Source organism: Ixodes scapularis, unplaced genomic scaffold, assembly GCF_016920785.2.
Source record: "Ixodes scapularis isolate PalLabHiFi unplaced genomic scaffold, ASM1692078v2 PGA_scaffold12__126_contigs__length_90152505, whole genome shotgun sequence".
Lineage (NCBI taxonomy): Eukaryota > Metazoa > Arthropoda > Arachnida > Ixodida > Ixodidae > Ixodes > Ixodes scapularis.
The window spans coordinates 59,831,644-59,846,844 of record NW_024609838.1 but is presented as its reverse complement, the minus strand read 5'-3'; positions in this window follow the sequence as shown (position 1 = coordinate 59,846,844).

The following is a 15,201-nucleotide window of genomic DNA, read 5'->3' as shown; positions in this document are numbered from 1 at the left end:
AGGCTTCACAACTATTGCAAGGCGCCCCCTCTTACTGTTTAGACTCCTTGACGTTAGCCATAAATCGCTACCTGTTGCAGTCGTGGAACGGATTTGTCGCGGTAGTTCTCGAAGCAGCAAGATGTAACCCACCCCTCAGAACCACGATAGCGAAGCACACAGACCGGACTGGCGCGGCGTGGCGGTCATCTTCAATTGCGTCCCTCGCTCGCTTTCCCAGCCCTTATCCCGCCAAGACTCGTTTTACGAGACCCACGCTAGCACGCCGCGCTACGCACCTCGCTATTTTGGTCCGATAGCGCGCCTCTGCTAGCCTCGGCAGCTCCGCAGTGTTTCCGCTAGCAGCGCGCATTCGCAGTAGCGTCGTCGCTCTAGCGCGTAGCGTAGCGGGAGAGCCAAAACTATTTACTAAAACGCAATATCTTCGTCGCTGAAGATTTCTTTTCCCGTCGGGACGGCAAAACGGTCTTCTTTCGCAATGCTTTTTTGTGCAATCCTTAGCACTGCATAATGGCATCGCGTTGTCGTCGAAATCCTGGTGAAAACGAAAAAAAAAAAAAGAAAACGGCCGGACCGTAAACAAAGGAGCTACCGCTACGCCTCGCCCAGTGATGGCGTTGGTGGCTAGCAGACCAGCGAATCGCGCGGGGTCAGAAGAACGCAACGGTTACGTGTCGCGCCAGATCCAATTGAAGAGAGGGAAAAGAGAAATTTTGAGAGGGAAAGGGCACGGAGTAGGAGAAAGTTGTCTTCCCCATTTCAGACAATGGTTTGCGTTACCTTTCAGTCTCGATGGACTCTAGCTTCCCAGGTTTCAAGAGTGAGTTTCCCAACCCCAGAAGGCAACGCGCTGCCTTTCCTCGCCCCCATCTTTTCTTGAGCTACATCATGACACAAGAGAGCAAGGAATCTCCATCCGTCCGTTGTTTCCGAAAGCGTGTCCTATAATGCCTCTCCGCGCCTGTCTGCTCCCGCAGGCGGTCGTTGATACACCTGCCAGTCTGGCCTATGCTTTCTCCACCGCAGGGGAACGGGATGGAGTAGACCCTCTCTTGTTTACAGGGGACGAACTGATGCCCGCGCATCATAGAGCAGGTCTTACTTAGGGGAGTGCAATTAGCCATTTTGTTAACTGAGTTTGAATTTGCAGCGGAACGCCACCCCTACTTCGAATCTAGACGCGAGCGCTTTTAGCCGATGCGCTGTGTTGTGTATATAAGCAATGACGGCCACTTTTCCCTTCCCTTGCCTGGATGCCGGTGTTGGAGTAGGAGGGGCGAAACTTATCCTCTTGAGCAAGTTGTCCAGCAAGTAGTCGGGAAAGCCAGCCTTCCTCAAACTCCACGTCTGCAGCCGGACAATATTCTCCGCATAACGGGGGCAAAATCTAGAACGCGCTGACGTCATAAGGGACCTTACAAGACCTGGTTTATTTAACAGTCTTGGAGTTAGCGCTAGCGAAATGCAGAACTGGCTTCTTCCGTCCCTTGCCTAAACTCCTAGCAGATTCCCCCGGGATGGATTGCCAAACGCAGGTCTAAGTACCGGTCTAAGATTTGGAGAGTTCCGTCGGAGGTGTTTTCCTTTTTAAAGACGAGGTCTGCGGGACCCGACGAGAAGGCCTGCAGGATAGTCTCAGGGTCTGTCTGCTCTTCATGCATGATTAGGTAGTCATCTACATAATGGTACGGCCAGCAGCCCGGCGCGGAATCATTCAGTCGCTCCCTGATTCCCCGATTTACGTACGTGAGAATAAATTGAGCATAGTTGCAAACTAGAGACTGGGGGAGGAGGGGGGGGGGGGGTGACCAACAACAGTTTAGGAATCAAGCGAAACTTTGTATCGGATAATTATACGTCTACGTCGACTCCCATTTGATGATTATCGTGTTTTATATACTCCGTACACAGGGTGGTTTTCAGCGGTGGGCTTTTTATCTGACTGCAAGCTAGAACGCGAGCCAGAACGCACTACGGCCGCAAGCCGTCGCGCTCTTCCCCTTCTTCTACGTGTCAATAAACATTCAAATACCTGGGCGAAGCCGTCAATCGTGCTGGTGTCGGGAACCAGCAACCGCTCATTCACACTGGAAGCGGATCCGCATTCGCAAAGCGGTTGCGAACGCGGTTGTATAAAGATGCAGTACAATTGCACCCGCGCATGATGTCATCGAGTGCGCGTGCAATTTACTGGACCCTTTTAGAACCGCGTTCGCAACCGCCTTGCGAACGCGGATCCGCTTCCAGTTTGAATGAGCGGCAAGTCTGACCCTTGAAATGCAGGCGTGACGCAAAACCCAGAGGCGTCTCGTTCGCCCACTTACGTTCTTCCCAGGCGGTGCGGACTGTTGTTTAAAGGGGAATATCTTCTTAACAGTAATGCAATAGAGAGTTTTAGGGAACCGGAACAAAATACGATCGATAAACAAAAACGATCGATACCTCGGATCGGGCGTGTGGACCGATCGTGTGCCCTGAAACGGCTTTGGGGGAACCGTATTTGCAGACGATAGCAGACGGTAGGTACAGGTCGCGCACCCTGGCAACAGAAACTTGCATCCGCCTCATCGAGAAAAGACAAATCGGCGTGTGGTTGTACAAATCGCAGAAACTCAAGTAAATAAAGATCGCACCCTAAATATATAAAGAACCTAAAGTATTGTATACCTACTTATAATTCGTCTCGTTTTTTTACTGGAATGAATGCGCTTCCGTAATGCAAAACCTGGCGCCCCATGGCGTGGCGCCACTGGCATGCGAAGTTCTAAAATGTTCGTCTGCTAAAGGAGCAGTCGAGCTTTCCGACAAGAATGGCGCTCGATCTTTTTGACGATGGCTTGAAATTGGCTCTATTCGGCGAAAATAATTTAGAAAAAGTTCTTTTATACGACTGTTTGCGCACTAAGAGAAGGTGCCCTGGCGGCAAGGCATGGAACGTTTAACTTGGCCTCGATGTACGAGGAGGACGTCGTACGGCAGTTCAGGTTTACAAAGGAGGATCTGCCCCATCTCCGATCGGCGCTGCGCATCCCGGAGACGTTGACAACCAACGGCTGGGTCCGGGTGTCAGGGGACGAGGCCCTCGCGATCGGGCTGAAGAGGCTGGCCTACCCCAACCGCCTCTGCGACCTTGAGCTGATGTTCGGCCGCCACTCCTCGACGCTGTCCATCGTCTCCAACCAGGTGCATCGTCACATCGCGCACACGTTCGATCACCTGCTGAGAGATCTTACCGCACACAGCTGGCTTGACCCTGACCAGCTTGACGATTTTGCGGAGGTGAGCAACACTATTTCTTCTATATAAGAAGGCAGCTCTAACTGCAAAACACCTATAGATCCCGCGCGTGCATGCATGAGTGCTGCAAAACGTTTGAAAACTTGCGAAAACAAAAACACACGTCCTTAAAATATTTAGGCACTGTAAAAATTGTAACAATTGGCACGACAACCTCCGGGAAAAAGTTCTCCGCGAGAAAACATCCTCCGGAAACACAAGACTACAAATGTTTTGGAATATCGAATCCACAATTTGAACTTAAAATAGCTATCCCAAAAGATCCCTCTAAAACCAGAATTGGTGAAAAGGGAACAGGCAGGATGATATATCACAAAGAGAACTGCTCAGAACGTTTAATCAAAATTATTCACGTGAGAATGATGGGTTTTTAATTAGAAGCGGATAGTGGTTTTGGGCGAAGAGTTTTTAAATGAATATCGAATAGTTTCTTTGAGCCCTTCACTACTGCACAGTGTAAAAAAAAAAACCAGCTGAACTTGTGAAGGAATCGAACCCAAGCTTCCGCTTGTTTATGCCTAAACGAAGTTATTTTTATTAAACTCCAATGTTGATCGCGGCGGTTTAGTCCCGTTAAGTGTGCTTCTTTTCGAGAATCCGTGTACTGCGAAAAAGCAACATCCGTAAAAGCTAGCTTCGCAGTTGTGCTTCTCCGCAGTGCACCGATGCTCGGTAAGAAGCGCGCTCAACTGGGCGAACCCGCCGCAATGAACGCTTGAAAATGAGGAATATCGCGGTTCATATCGAAGTAAATAACGAATAGCGTAATATTTAGAACTACTATTCGAAAAGTTGAATACTGGCACAATCATAGTCACAAGACGACTTCTAGTCAAAAGCTCTTTTGGCCGGTCTTTTAAATGCATAAATCGCTTGACTATCACCAGTATCCCATTTAGTAGTCGGCTATCTTTCAGTGTTCACTTTAAGTGCAGCAAACTGAATGAAAATGAGAGGCTAATTTTTCGCACTCGGGTATCGCTTATAGCATAATGTTATAGGTATACTGCAAATGTAATCATTATAAGTTGAATAAGAAGATGTATGTAACCAATAAAGAAATTGTGCTGCTAAAATTTCAGGGTTGTATTTTTACACTCGTCATTAGGTCAAGTAAATTATGTGATAGGACGTCTTTGTCACATTTTGTTTCTGTGATCTGTCTAGATTCCTTTGTAAGCATAACGAAACATCAGCAAAAATATTTTTAACCAATCACTTTATTTTTTTTTAGGCCGTCCACAACCAGGGAGCCCCATTAACGAACTGCTGGGGGTTTGTCGACGGTACTGCCAGGGCCATGTGTCGGCCGACGTGGCACCAGCGGAAGTTTTTCTCGGGGCACAAGAGGTACCACTGCACCAAATACCAAGCAGTCATGTGCCCCAATGGCATCATTGCCAGGCTGGATGGGCCGTATAAGGGATGCAGGCACGACGCGGGTGAGGATTTTCTGCCACTGTTTTAGTTCCACTCATTGTGGTTTTCTGTGGAACTGACATTTTCTAAGACAGCTCAAAAGTCATTCAATATGTTTGTGTGCCAGTACAAAGAATGTGGCACAATTTAAATGAAATTATTTTTTTAACTAATACATGGATATTATGAATGGGATACAACACAATGAACTCCCTAGAAAGTACAGAGCAAAATCATCAACACTAAAATAACCGAACATACGTGTACTGTGGTGGAATCATCATTTATTTTGGGAAATATTTTAAATAACAAATCTTGGAGGACTACAGTGTGCATATGAGCATGTGCTTCTTGATAGTGTATGCGGTCCTCCAAATCTTCTCAAGTAATTAATGACATTTAATACGACAAAAGTGACGCAGCGTGAGCATGTAACATATTATATCAGCCTAACATATAGACATTACACTCCTCGGAGAGGTCATGAATAGGTTCGTGATGCACGCCGCCCAAGGAATCTTGTGACAGATAGAAGAATTAAGCTTGTCGTAAGCGTGAAATTACCTCAACTTGGAGATTCTAATCCTAAAAACATAATAAGAGATGCCATAGTACCATGGTACAAAAACTTACATTATCCTTATGATATAATTTAACTATAATTTTCGTTATTCTGCAGGCATCTTGAGGGAGAGTGGGTTGTACGCAGACTTGGAGGTGCTGATGAACCCGAAGCCCTTCGTTCTCTACGGGGACCCCGCCTACCCTCACCGAGAGCTGCTGCAACGCCCCTTTGGGGGTGCGAGCCTCACTGTGGGGCAGGCTACATTTAATTACAAGATGAGCCGAGTCCGCCAATCAGTTGAGTGGGGCTTTGGGAAAGTGGCCACTGAATTCGCTTTTCTTGATTACAAAAAAAATCAGAAGTTGTTTCTTCAGCAGTTGCCCATCATGTACAAGGTAGGCGTAGTCTTGACAAACTGCCACACCTGTTTGTACGAAAGTCAAACTTCGAAGTTCTTTTCTGTCGCTCCTCCAACACTGGAGGAGTACCTAACCGTATAACACATTTTACACTGTATTTTTAATACTATAAGGCAATACTTGATTTCATGATTATTTATTTAGAAGCTACTACTGACAATGTTCTATATATTTTCCAAACTGACTTTCCAGTGACCTGGAATGACTTGACAAACTGCCATAGTTCTTTATATGGCAGTGAAACTTGCAAATTTGATTTTTGTTTTGCTTCTTCTATGACACTGCAGGAGTACTGTGTAATGTCTTTTGACATATTCAATTTTATTATTTGGAAAACGAGTCTTTTTGAACATGATTTATTTCATTATTTTTTACCATTGACATTGTACATAATTTTCAAACTGACTTCCCAGTACACTGAACTCTAACCTGGCAAACTGCCATGCCTCTTAGAATATGACAGTGAAACTTCCAGGTTCTTCTCCGGTAATCCTTCGACACTAAAGGACTGTAAGGTAGTATAGCATATTCCAACACATTTGTTTTTGTTACTGCAAGAAAAGTTTTTTTAAGATGATTTAGTTTTGGTGCTGTTAACCATTGGCCAGGTATGAGTTCATTCAAACTTAGAATATAAGAACCTTGGATTAGCATGGGCAGCACAGGCATGTTACTAGGAAATGCAGCGCTTCTCCAGAATAGAAAAAGCCTGGCATGTCTATGCCATGATATTTGAAAAATTGTTTTGAACCAAACACGAAATGCCTTGAGAAATGGTGTCTGTAAAATATTCCAGGATTGGTTGACATGCGTTACGTTCAGAGGGTGTGATGGAGTCGTAAATCACAGGTAAAAAAAGAGATTGCGCATAACGATTAGATAAATGTTACCACACCTCAACGAGGTTCAAGTTTATATACTTTGATGGCCCTACAAGCATCGTCAGTTTAAATGTGGTAAATGCTGCAGGATGCAGGTCCCTGCATTAGTAGCAGTGCTTCATTTTTCTTGATTTCCCACAACAAATATATAGAATGTCCATAGCAGTTCAAACCAACTTGTGGCTGCCAGAAATATACATGGAACTGATTGCCTTTTATTATGATAGAAGTGCTTGTTGTGCCCTTCATGGTGGCTAAGGGTTTCACGAGTCGAACTATCCTTCTGGCATGTGCATGTGTAAGGGCAATTATTTTTTGTCTTGTTTATATGCATATGTATGTTTCCCTGAATGCTGTGCAATATGTGGTTTACCTTATTACCCTGTGCTGAGAAACAAGCTTAAATTTTTTTACTCATTCATTGAGTCAAAGGACCTAGAAAGCAAGAGCAAACATTACAGAGACAGAGTGTAATTACAATTGCAAGCAAGAAAATTTATGGCCATGATATTTTTTTTTTGTATTTACAATTCTTAGGTTCTTCCTTTTTGTTGGGTTAAAAATATTCTACATAAAAAGGAGTACTATCTAGATCCTCAGACAGATTGCTTTGATCAATTTGTGGTTGTCGCAACATAAATGCAACACTGTTCTTCAATAAACCTGTGTTCAAAACATGTTTCCTTACTGACTCACCCTTTTAATTTCTGTTTATCTATAGATGTGACTCAGAATATGTCATAGACATGACATAAATTTTGCCAGGCATATTTGTTCAACTTGTTTGTCAAGTGCCACAAATAGGAATGGTTTCATGTCTAAAAACTTTTCAAGGAGGACATTTACGTCAGAAGTAAACTTGAGGATAAGAACTTTAAAATACGGCAGCTATAGGAGTAATTGTTGTCTTTTTTTAAATAGACTGCCACAAGAAACACAGGACCCCATGTCCTTTGGGTTCACACAAAATGAGAGTGACTAGAAATAGAACACACAAGGACAAAACGAGTCCTTGAGAGATTTTATGCAGAATTATGTCAAAGCACGTTTGAATGTATTCGTGATAGGCACATGCAGCATGTGCATATAATAACGCACCTGTTTATCTCACTACATAGAAAAGAGCATACTAGGTATTCAGCTTTGCAAGGACAAACTACTTTTTTCTCCTGAGATGATGGCTTTTCCTTTTGGGCATTGCGGTGAAACCATAGAGTAAGTAATTTGCATGCAAATAATAAATAGCTTTTCCAAAGCCATAAGCTTCAGGAGTCAGGTGAACATTTCAATGTTTCCTTATCTCATTCGTCACATCACACTATACACTATTAGGGAAAGCTATCTTTTCAAAGCAACCACAGCCTGCTAACAAGTTGTATGCAGCTGTATGGCAAATCCAGGTGAGTGGGCATAATGTTCCTAGTGGCGTCTACGGCTCTTTTTTGACTTTATTTCAGGCTTATGCCAAGAATGTGATTAAGTGTCCTGCCAATACTGGATGAGGCTACAAATTCAACCTTAATGAAATATAGCAAAACGCAAATTGAAATTCGGTTAGAAACGGATCCGTTATCACAATATTTTAGACTATTTCAATTAAAAACGTCCCAGTCTACAGCGTATTCTTTATGCAGTTAGGTTTTTTGCCCCTAGTTTGCTCATACGCTAAAAACTACTTTTCAATATACTGAACTGAGGCACATTTTCTTCTTTGCAACTACTTCAACTACTTCTTTGCAACTACTTCGAGATAAGAGGGGTTGTGAGCTCAAAGAATGTTTCTTCGGCCGATGTTTTGATGTGTGTGTACCTTTTGTTAGTTCAGAGTGATTCATTGTTTTCTTTTTTTTGTTTTTTTTTTAAAGATTAGCGTGGTTGCGAAGTCAAGGCGTGTCCCCTTGGTGCCATTGTTGGGAGTGTTTTTATGGTGACGATTTTGGGTTCAGGATGTATAAAAGGAGGGAGCACTGAATAAAGTGGTTAGCTGTGTTTGAGACGTCATTGTGTTCCTTCCACCCAGTCTCAGGTGGTCTAAAAAATGGTACACTTACACCAGCTCGCCTGCGCCCTAACCGTTTTTTCATTACTTCAGGCACTTTGAAAATATTTGAACACATAGCTGTAATACATGCATCCCGATTGAAAAGACCAACAGACTTTCCTGATGGACCATCAAGAAAGTCTGATGGACCATCAGTCCATTCCTCACGAACCATCCGACTTTCCTGATGGACCATCAAACTTCTTTGATGGCCCATCAGGCTTCCTGATGGACCATCAAGAAAGTCTGATGGACCATCGAAAAGTCTGATGAACCATCAGATGCGTCTAGATGGTCCGTCAGAAGTTCCTGACGGCACCTAATGGTCTGTTGGACATTCTTGGTGGGCCATCAGAAGTTTCATGTTTTACTTCGGGTTCATCAAAAGCGTCTTAATGCCCGGCCGTCGGGACTTTCTTTGCACACAATGTTTATCAAAAGTGCTTGATTAATTGTTGCTCACGGTATTCTGACGGCGCTGTCAGAGGCGTTTCATAACATTTGATATATGGGTTGCGACATATTTGCCAGCATGTGATGAGTAGCGGGCTCGCTAGGTGCTGACACAACTAATATATGTCACGCGATTTCTCTTTACACAGTGAGCCCCCGATTCACGGGCAACTGTGCGTTCGTCTGCAGCGGCGTAGACTTTCCATTTTCTGAGGGGGGGGATAATTTTCTGCGCAATTTGTTTTACACCGGCAATTATCAGTAGTTTATTTTAGCATACATGCATTTTACAGCGTATGTATATCGCCATGTGTCCGTGGCTATGTGCGTTATTGTTTACATGCCACTACTAGAAGCTCGTTACATGGCACATAAACAGCCTTTCGGTAAAGATCATGGCTCGGGTAAGGCTCTGCCCCCCCCCCCCCCCGGATCGCACCAGGGGGGGCGCGAGCCCCGATGCATGCCCCCTGAAGTCAACGCCCATATGTTCGTCTGAATGAATCATGCACACCATGGAAGCCCATATTTACGGTAGGGTCCATCGTTTCGCATATGCTTCATCACGCGCCTTTCATTACCAACGAAAAGTCGACACTTTATGTTTTATCGACACCGCACCCCCGAGCCCCGCGACCGTTGTGGTGCGCGCATCGGACGGTCGCGGCGGCAATTAAGTTCAGCTTCCAAACAGACCGCGCGGCTATGCTTTACTTTGCTTTTCTTCGCTCAAAGGTTAAATAGTCGGGGGAATGGGCCACCGCCTAGCTGAATAAGCAGCCCAAAGTCGAGGAGGCTCCGCAACTTTCCATGCTACAAAATAGGCGACTTGAGGCTATGTTGCGAAAAAAAAGCTGTCGTTGAATCTCGCGTATGATATATATGATGGGCGGCAGCCATGTGGTCAATGGGTTGATGTGATTTTTTTTATTAAGGGGAAAGCATATGTCTCATCGTTCAGTAGACCTTCAAAGTTATTGAGCGAAAACACATAGTCACGAAAGGTACTGAAACCGGCAACACGAAAGGTAGAAGACCCACATTACTCAGTATTCAGCTGCACCAGAACCCTTTTTGACCAGGCCATTTGTTAGCGAAGGAGCGTCGCAGGCGTTGTAGACTCAATGGACTTTTTGTAGAAACATCGGTTCGAGAGTAAATGGTTCCAGTACCCTCTCTCTCTTCCTTCTGGCCGAGCAGAGAGGGAAGATGGTTTCGTTGTGTCGACTTCGGGGCGGAAGATTATGCACGATGGGGACAAAGGCGAGTTTGGGGGAGCCGTACCTAGGTCACAGCGCCCCAATGGGTGAACAAAGTGTAGCCGACGTTTTGGGTGTGGAACGGGTGGGAGAGGCCTTGCGCGCGCGTTGTTTTCTCGACACTTAGCCTCGAACCCAGTCGTGTGTCTAGGTGGCAGCACATATTTGCCAAGAGGTCCATTAAAGTCCTTACTAGGAATGTCGCGAACCGGCCGGGGTTCGAGTTCGACCAGGTTCAACTTTTTCGAACTTCTAGTGGAAAGTTCGACAAACCTTCTATTCAGGTTCGACTCGTGTGCGCATGCGCGACAGGCTGACCAGTTGGCTTCGGATTGGACGATAATGGCTAAGAGATGAGTTAAGTGCAGCACTGATTGGCTATTTCAGTTAATAGCTAGTACTAACAATAAAGTTATTAACTTCTTCATTGATTAGAATTAGTTTCTTTTATTTGCAGGTGTTCACAATATAAAATCCTTCTCTGCATAAAAAAAACTTTCCAAACAGGACATGCTTGCATTAAGGTCTGGCCACACTGTCCACAAAGTCGAACGTCGAACCCAAGGAGGTTAGAAGTACTAGGAGAGGGCACGTGGCTGTACTGGTGAAGCCTAGTCATAAAAAGTTTAAACGATTTTGTGCCCAGCGTTACCGCAGATCTCTCTGGCGATTGGTGCGCGTGACATGTCACGTGCGAGATGGATGGTTGATTCTAGGAGGATCCCTTGCAGGCTTGCGCGCGCTCCGTCCGGTAAGTTTTATCAGATCGAAGGCTAGGCTGTGGTGTATTCTAGTACACCATAGCTAGACGAAGGCTAGCTACGGTCACGTGACGTGGTTACGTTCGCCTGAAAAGCGAGGAGAGTGAGGAGGAAAATGAGAAAGAGGCGAGGCGTCAAGGTGGCATGGCTTGTGGAGCCTACACGGACGACGTCATGCCCTCTCCTACCCTCCTTGCTCGAACCGGTCGAATCTGGTGAAAAGTTTGAATGTTCGTCGAACCGGTTCAACCCAGTCGAACCCCGAAAGTTTGACCAAAAAATCTGGTTTGACAAAAGTTCGCGACACCCCTAGTCTTTACCACCACCACCACCATAGATATAATAAAAATACAAAAAAATATATATATTTATATTTTGTCTTTTGGTAGGCCTTTCGTTCCCCAGCCCGACGTGGTACCACTCCGCCACTCGCGTAGTTCAGAGCCGTATATGTAGAGAGTTTGGCCATTTGTTGGGAGGTATAGGAGACAAATGAGGAGGCGCCATTGGCCGAGAGCGGGCTGGGCGTGTTCCAGGGCGTCTTCAGAAATTCGAATGTGACCAACCAGAAGCCGGAAATAATACACTGGTGGCGGTCGCGAGAAACAAACCTGATAACAGCATTGGAGTAACTCTCGAAGGCTGAAAATATGGTACACGTGATATTTCAATTACGCGCATCCAAAATGATGGTGGAAGAGTGCGACTAGCGGAACGATCGACGCAATCCGTACGCCAAGCGCCGAGGGCCGGGAATCTGTCGTCCGAGCGGTCACCTCTGTCCGCGCAAAACAGAGTTGAGCGGCGCATTCGTTTCTTACATCTTTCTGCATTATCATGATCAAAACAACACGTGCACCCTATATTCAACCACAAAGAGTTACTACACTTCACTCTTACGCGCTTATTAAAACCATATACGAACATAGACCTTTGATTAGAACTGTTTCTCGCTACCACCGCTAGAGAACTCTTTTCGGCTTCTGGTTGGTCAAGAGAGCATGCCAAGCCCTCGTTCTGAGTCTGCCGCACGCCCTGGTTCTGCCCGCGCCTCCCATTGACCAAACTCTCTACATATACAGCTCTGGCGTAGTTGTGCCAACACACTTGTAAATCATGAACTAATCTTTAATGTATCGGCTGCTGACGGCGCTGTCGGAGCCGCTTGGATGCATGGATGGATGGATGGTAATGGCTATACCCAGAACCGTATATGGCTATACACCAACTCATGTTTACAAACAAACCGGAGCGCCCCTAGCAGACGCCACCGGCGCCGCGCATGCGCGATGGGGGTGTGGGCAAGAAGCTCGCCGTTGCCCATAAACAAACCATTGAAATGCGATGTTGTCGGCGTCGGTGTGAGTCCCCACGCTCTTTTTGACGTTGAAATTGTTGGTTCTACGTCCTCCTAACAATGTCTGACTACTGGAGCGGCGTCAGCGAAATTACCGAGGCTCGATACACCGCAAAACTTCGCGTGAATCATCTGACATGTGGCGATTCATTCCACGTGGACGCCGCAGAATGTACGCTAAAGCCTGATTCACATGATGATATTTCGCTCGCAATTTTCAGTAGCGACGTCGCTCGGACTGCAAAAGCGTGAACCGTAGCTGGAATGTCGACGTCAAAACTGAAAATCGCAAGCAGAATCTAACCAAGTGAATCAGGCATAACAATGGCCACTGGTAACAATGATCAACATCTCCTTGTATCTACTGTTTACGTCCAGCCTGCTTACCAACCTTCAAACTTAAGTCCTTTGAGGCCTGCACTTACTTCTTATCGCAAGTAACAGGCCCACGTTTCGTCTACGGGCCGGCGTCGTCTAAGGGAGCAGACGACAAGCAGAAACGTTTGAAAGAGCAGACGACAGTTTGAACGATCAGGCGGCCGTTTGAACTTGAAGACGCACTGAACGTAGTCCGCAGGTGATCCGTACAACTTGACGATTTTCCGGCGCTCATTTTGAAACAAAACAAATGAATCTGATGACCAGAAGTATCCGTGAATTCAACCCAAAATGCCTCCCGCCCAAGCAATCGTGGTCCGACGGCGTCTGGTTTTTCCTTTTCACGGCACATATCCGCGTTCTCGGACGAACCGAGCACATGAAAAATGACCTTCAAATCTTTCTCGACACTTTTGGTACAGCCCCAGTCGCAGCATTTTGACGAGAAGGCAGGTTTCTGTCTGGTTCCTTTCAAAACAACGCAGGAATACACGTCTCACATGAGCACTTCCGCCCACAGCCCAAAACCGGAAGTGCGTCCGACGCGCCACCACTGCGGTGTGACGTAACAGAGATGAGTTTGTGTATGTATAGACGCTTTACACATGCGCCAAATTACAGCCGCCATTGCTGACCTTCTCTAGTCTTACTGAGATGCCGAGCAACTGAAACGGTAGTTGACGATCCTCTACAAAGGCCGATGCTTTAGAAAAGGACACAGTTGAGTCCAATATGGCAATAACCTGGCCTGCTATTGTAATGATGAAGTTAAATAAACGAAATAAGAGGAAACAAAAACTGAAGGTCAGTTATGGCGGCGTCCATGCACAGCTGCTGCAAAGCGTCTATACCCTTTGTACGGGCTCAGCTTGCGCCACCTAGCCTAACATTTCGTCATCCCTTCTATTTTTTTTAATTGGCATGCATTTAGTTATAACAGACCCCCTCTCTTTCAAATTAAATTTATTGCCTATTTTTATACGTATTTTTTTATCCTTCCCTAGATTTTTTTTCACCAATCTTCCAATTTCCTCTTAGTTACCGCCAGCTTCTTTATATGCAGTGTTGACACTTGATTAATTTCTGTCAAAAATGTTCCCAATCAAGTTTATACGCAGTGTTTGACACTCGACAATCCGTTCATTTTAACTCTACTTTACATTTTGAAAAAGAAACTGCGTCTTCAAAAGCTTTGAATCCAAATCCAAATCCAGGTGTTTCATGCGTCTTGTTACCTTGGCAGCCTCGCCCATCCTCGTAGAGTGTTTTCGAGGTTTTTGATATTTAGGTAGGTTTCACTCGATTTTGCGAGAACGGAAAAATAAGCGGCGTCCATAAGGCCTTATTTAGGAACTGCAATCCTTCGAATGTGGTTGACTTCGAGCGTAGGACGGTGTGCAAGGTGTTTTGGAGGCTATTACGACGCCGAGATCCTCAAACTGACGGGTGAGTGTGTATTTTTACCATCCCAAAGTGCGACGTAGCCACAAGCAATCGCCGTTTTCTTTAATTTTTATTGCGACTGTGGTTAAAATGGAGTATTGTGGACTGTGCTTATTTGGGGCACCAAGCTAGGCAGATGAATGCATGGGCTGTCTAAAACTTCAGTTGAAAAGGTGTGGACTTAACTGCCTTGCACGTGACATCATATGGGCACAGCTGCCTTAACTGCCTTGCACAGACAAGGCAGTCTAACTGCCTTGCACAGATATATCATATGAGCGCAGCAACTAAACGGAGCATAGCGTACGGTGTCGCAACACGCCGAAACTGTCGACGAGCTGTATGAGCCACTTCAGACCGCATGTTTATGACGAATCCAGCATCTCGCGGATGCCGAAATTATTTTGAAGATAAATTGATTAAGGGCTCTGTAAACGAGCAGAGTAAAAGAAAAAAAAAATGCGCGGCGACGTTAGGAAATTTTTACGAATGTTTCCATATTTCTGAAAGCTCTGAAGACTCGCTTAGACCACTTATGCTGAACGTTACTTTGACCGATCTATTTATTGACAATGCATGTTGTTCAGATTTAAATGAAAGACAACGTTCTTGAACTCGCTTGTCAAGTCAAGAAACTCTCAAACTTGTCTGATATCTTGGGTTTCCGCCTTGCAGCGCGAGATGGAACCTGTCGATGGGCTGCTCCCATACTGGCGCACCACCGTTTAATGAATAGCACATTATTAGTTTTCAGGCGAGATGCATGAACAAACCTTTTCCGCAACGTTCTCGCTTTCCAATCGAAGTATCTTATTTGCAGGGCTGTGCATTCTACAAAGGGCAGCGAAACGACGGTCTTCTCATCCCGACAACTTTTCTGTCGCTGTACTATCATAACGCTACTGTTCGATAGATTAATTTGTTTTCA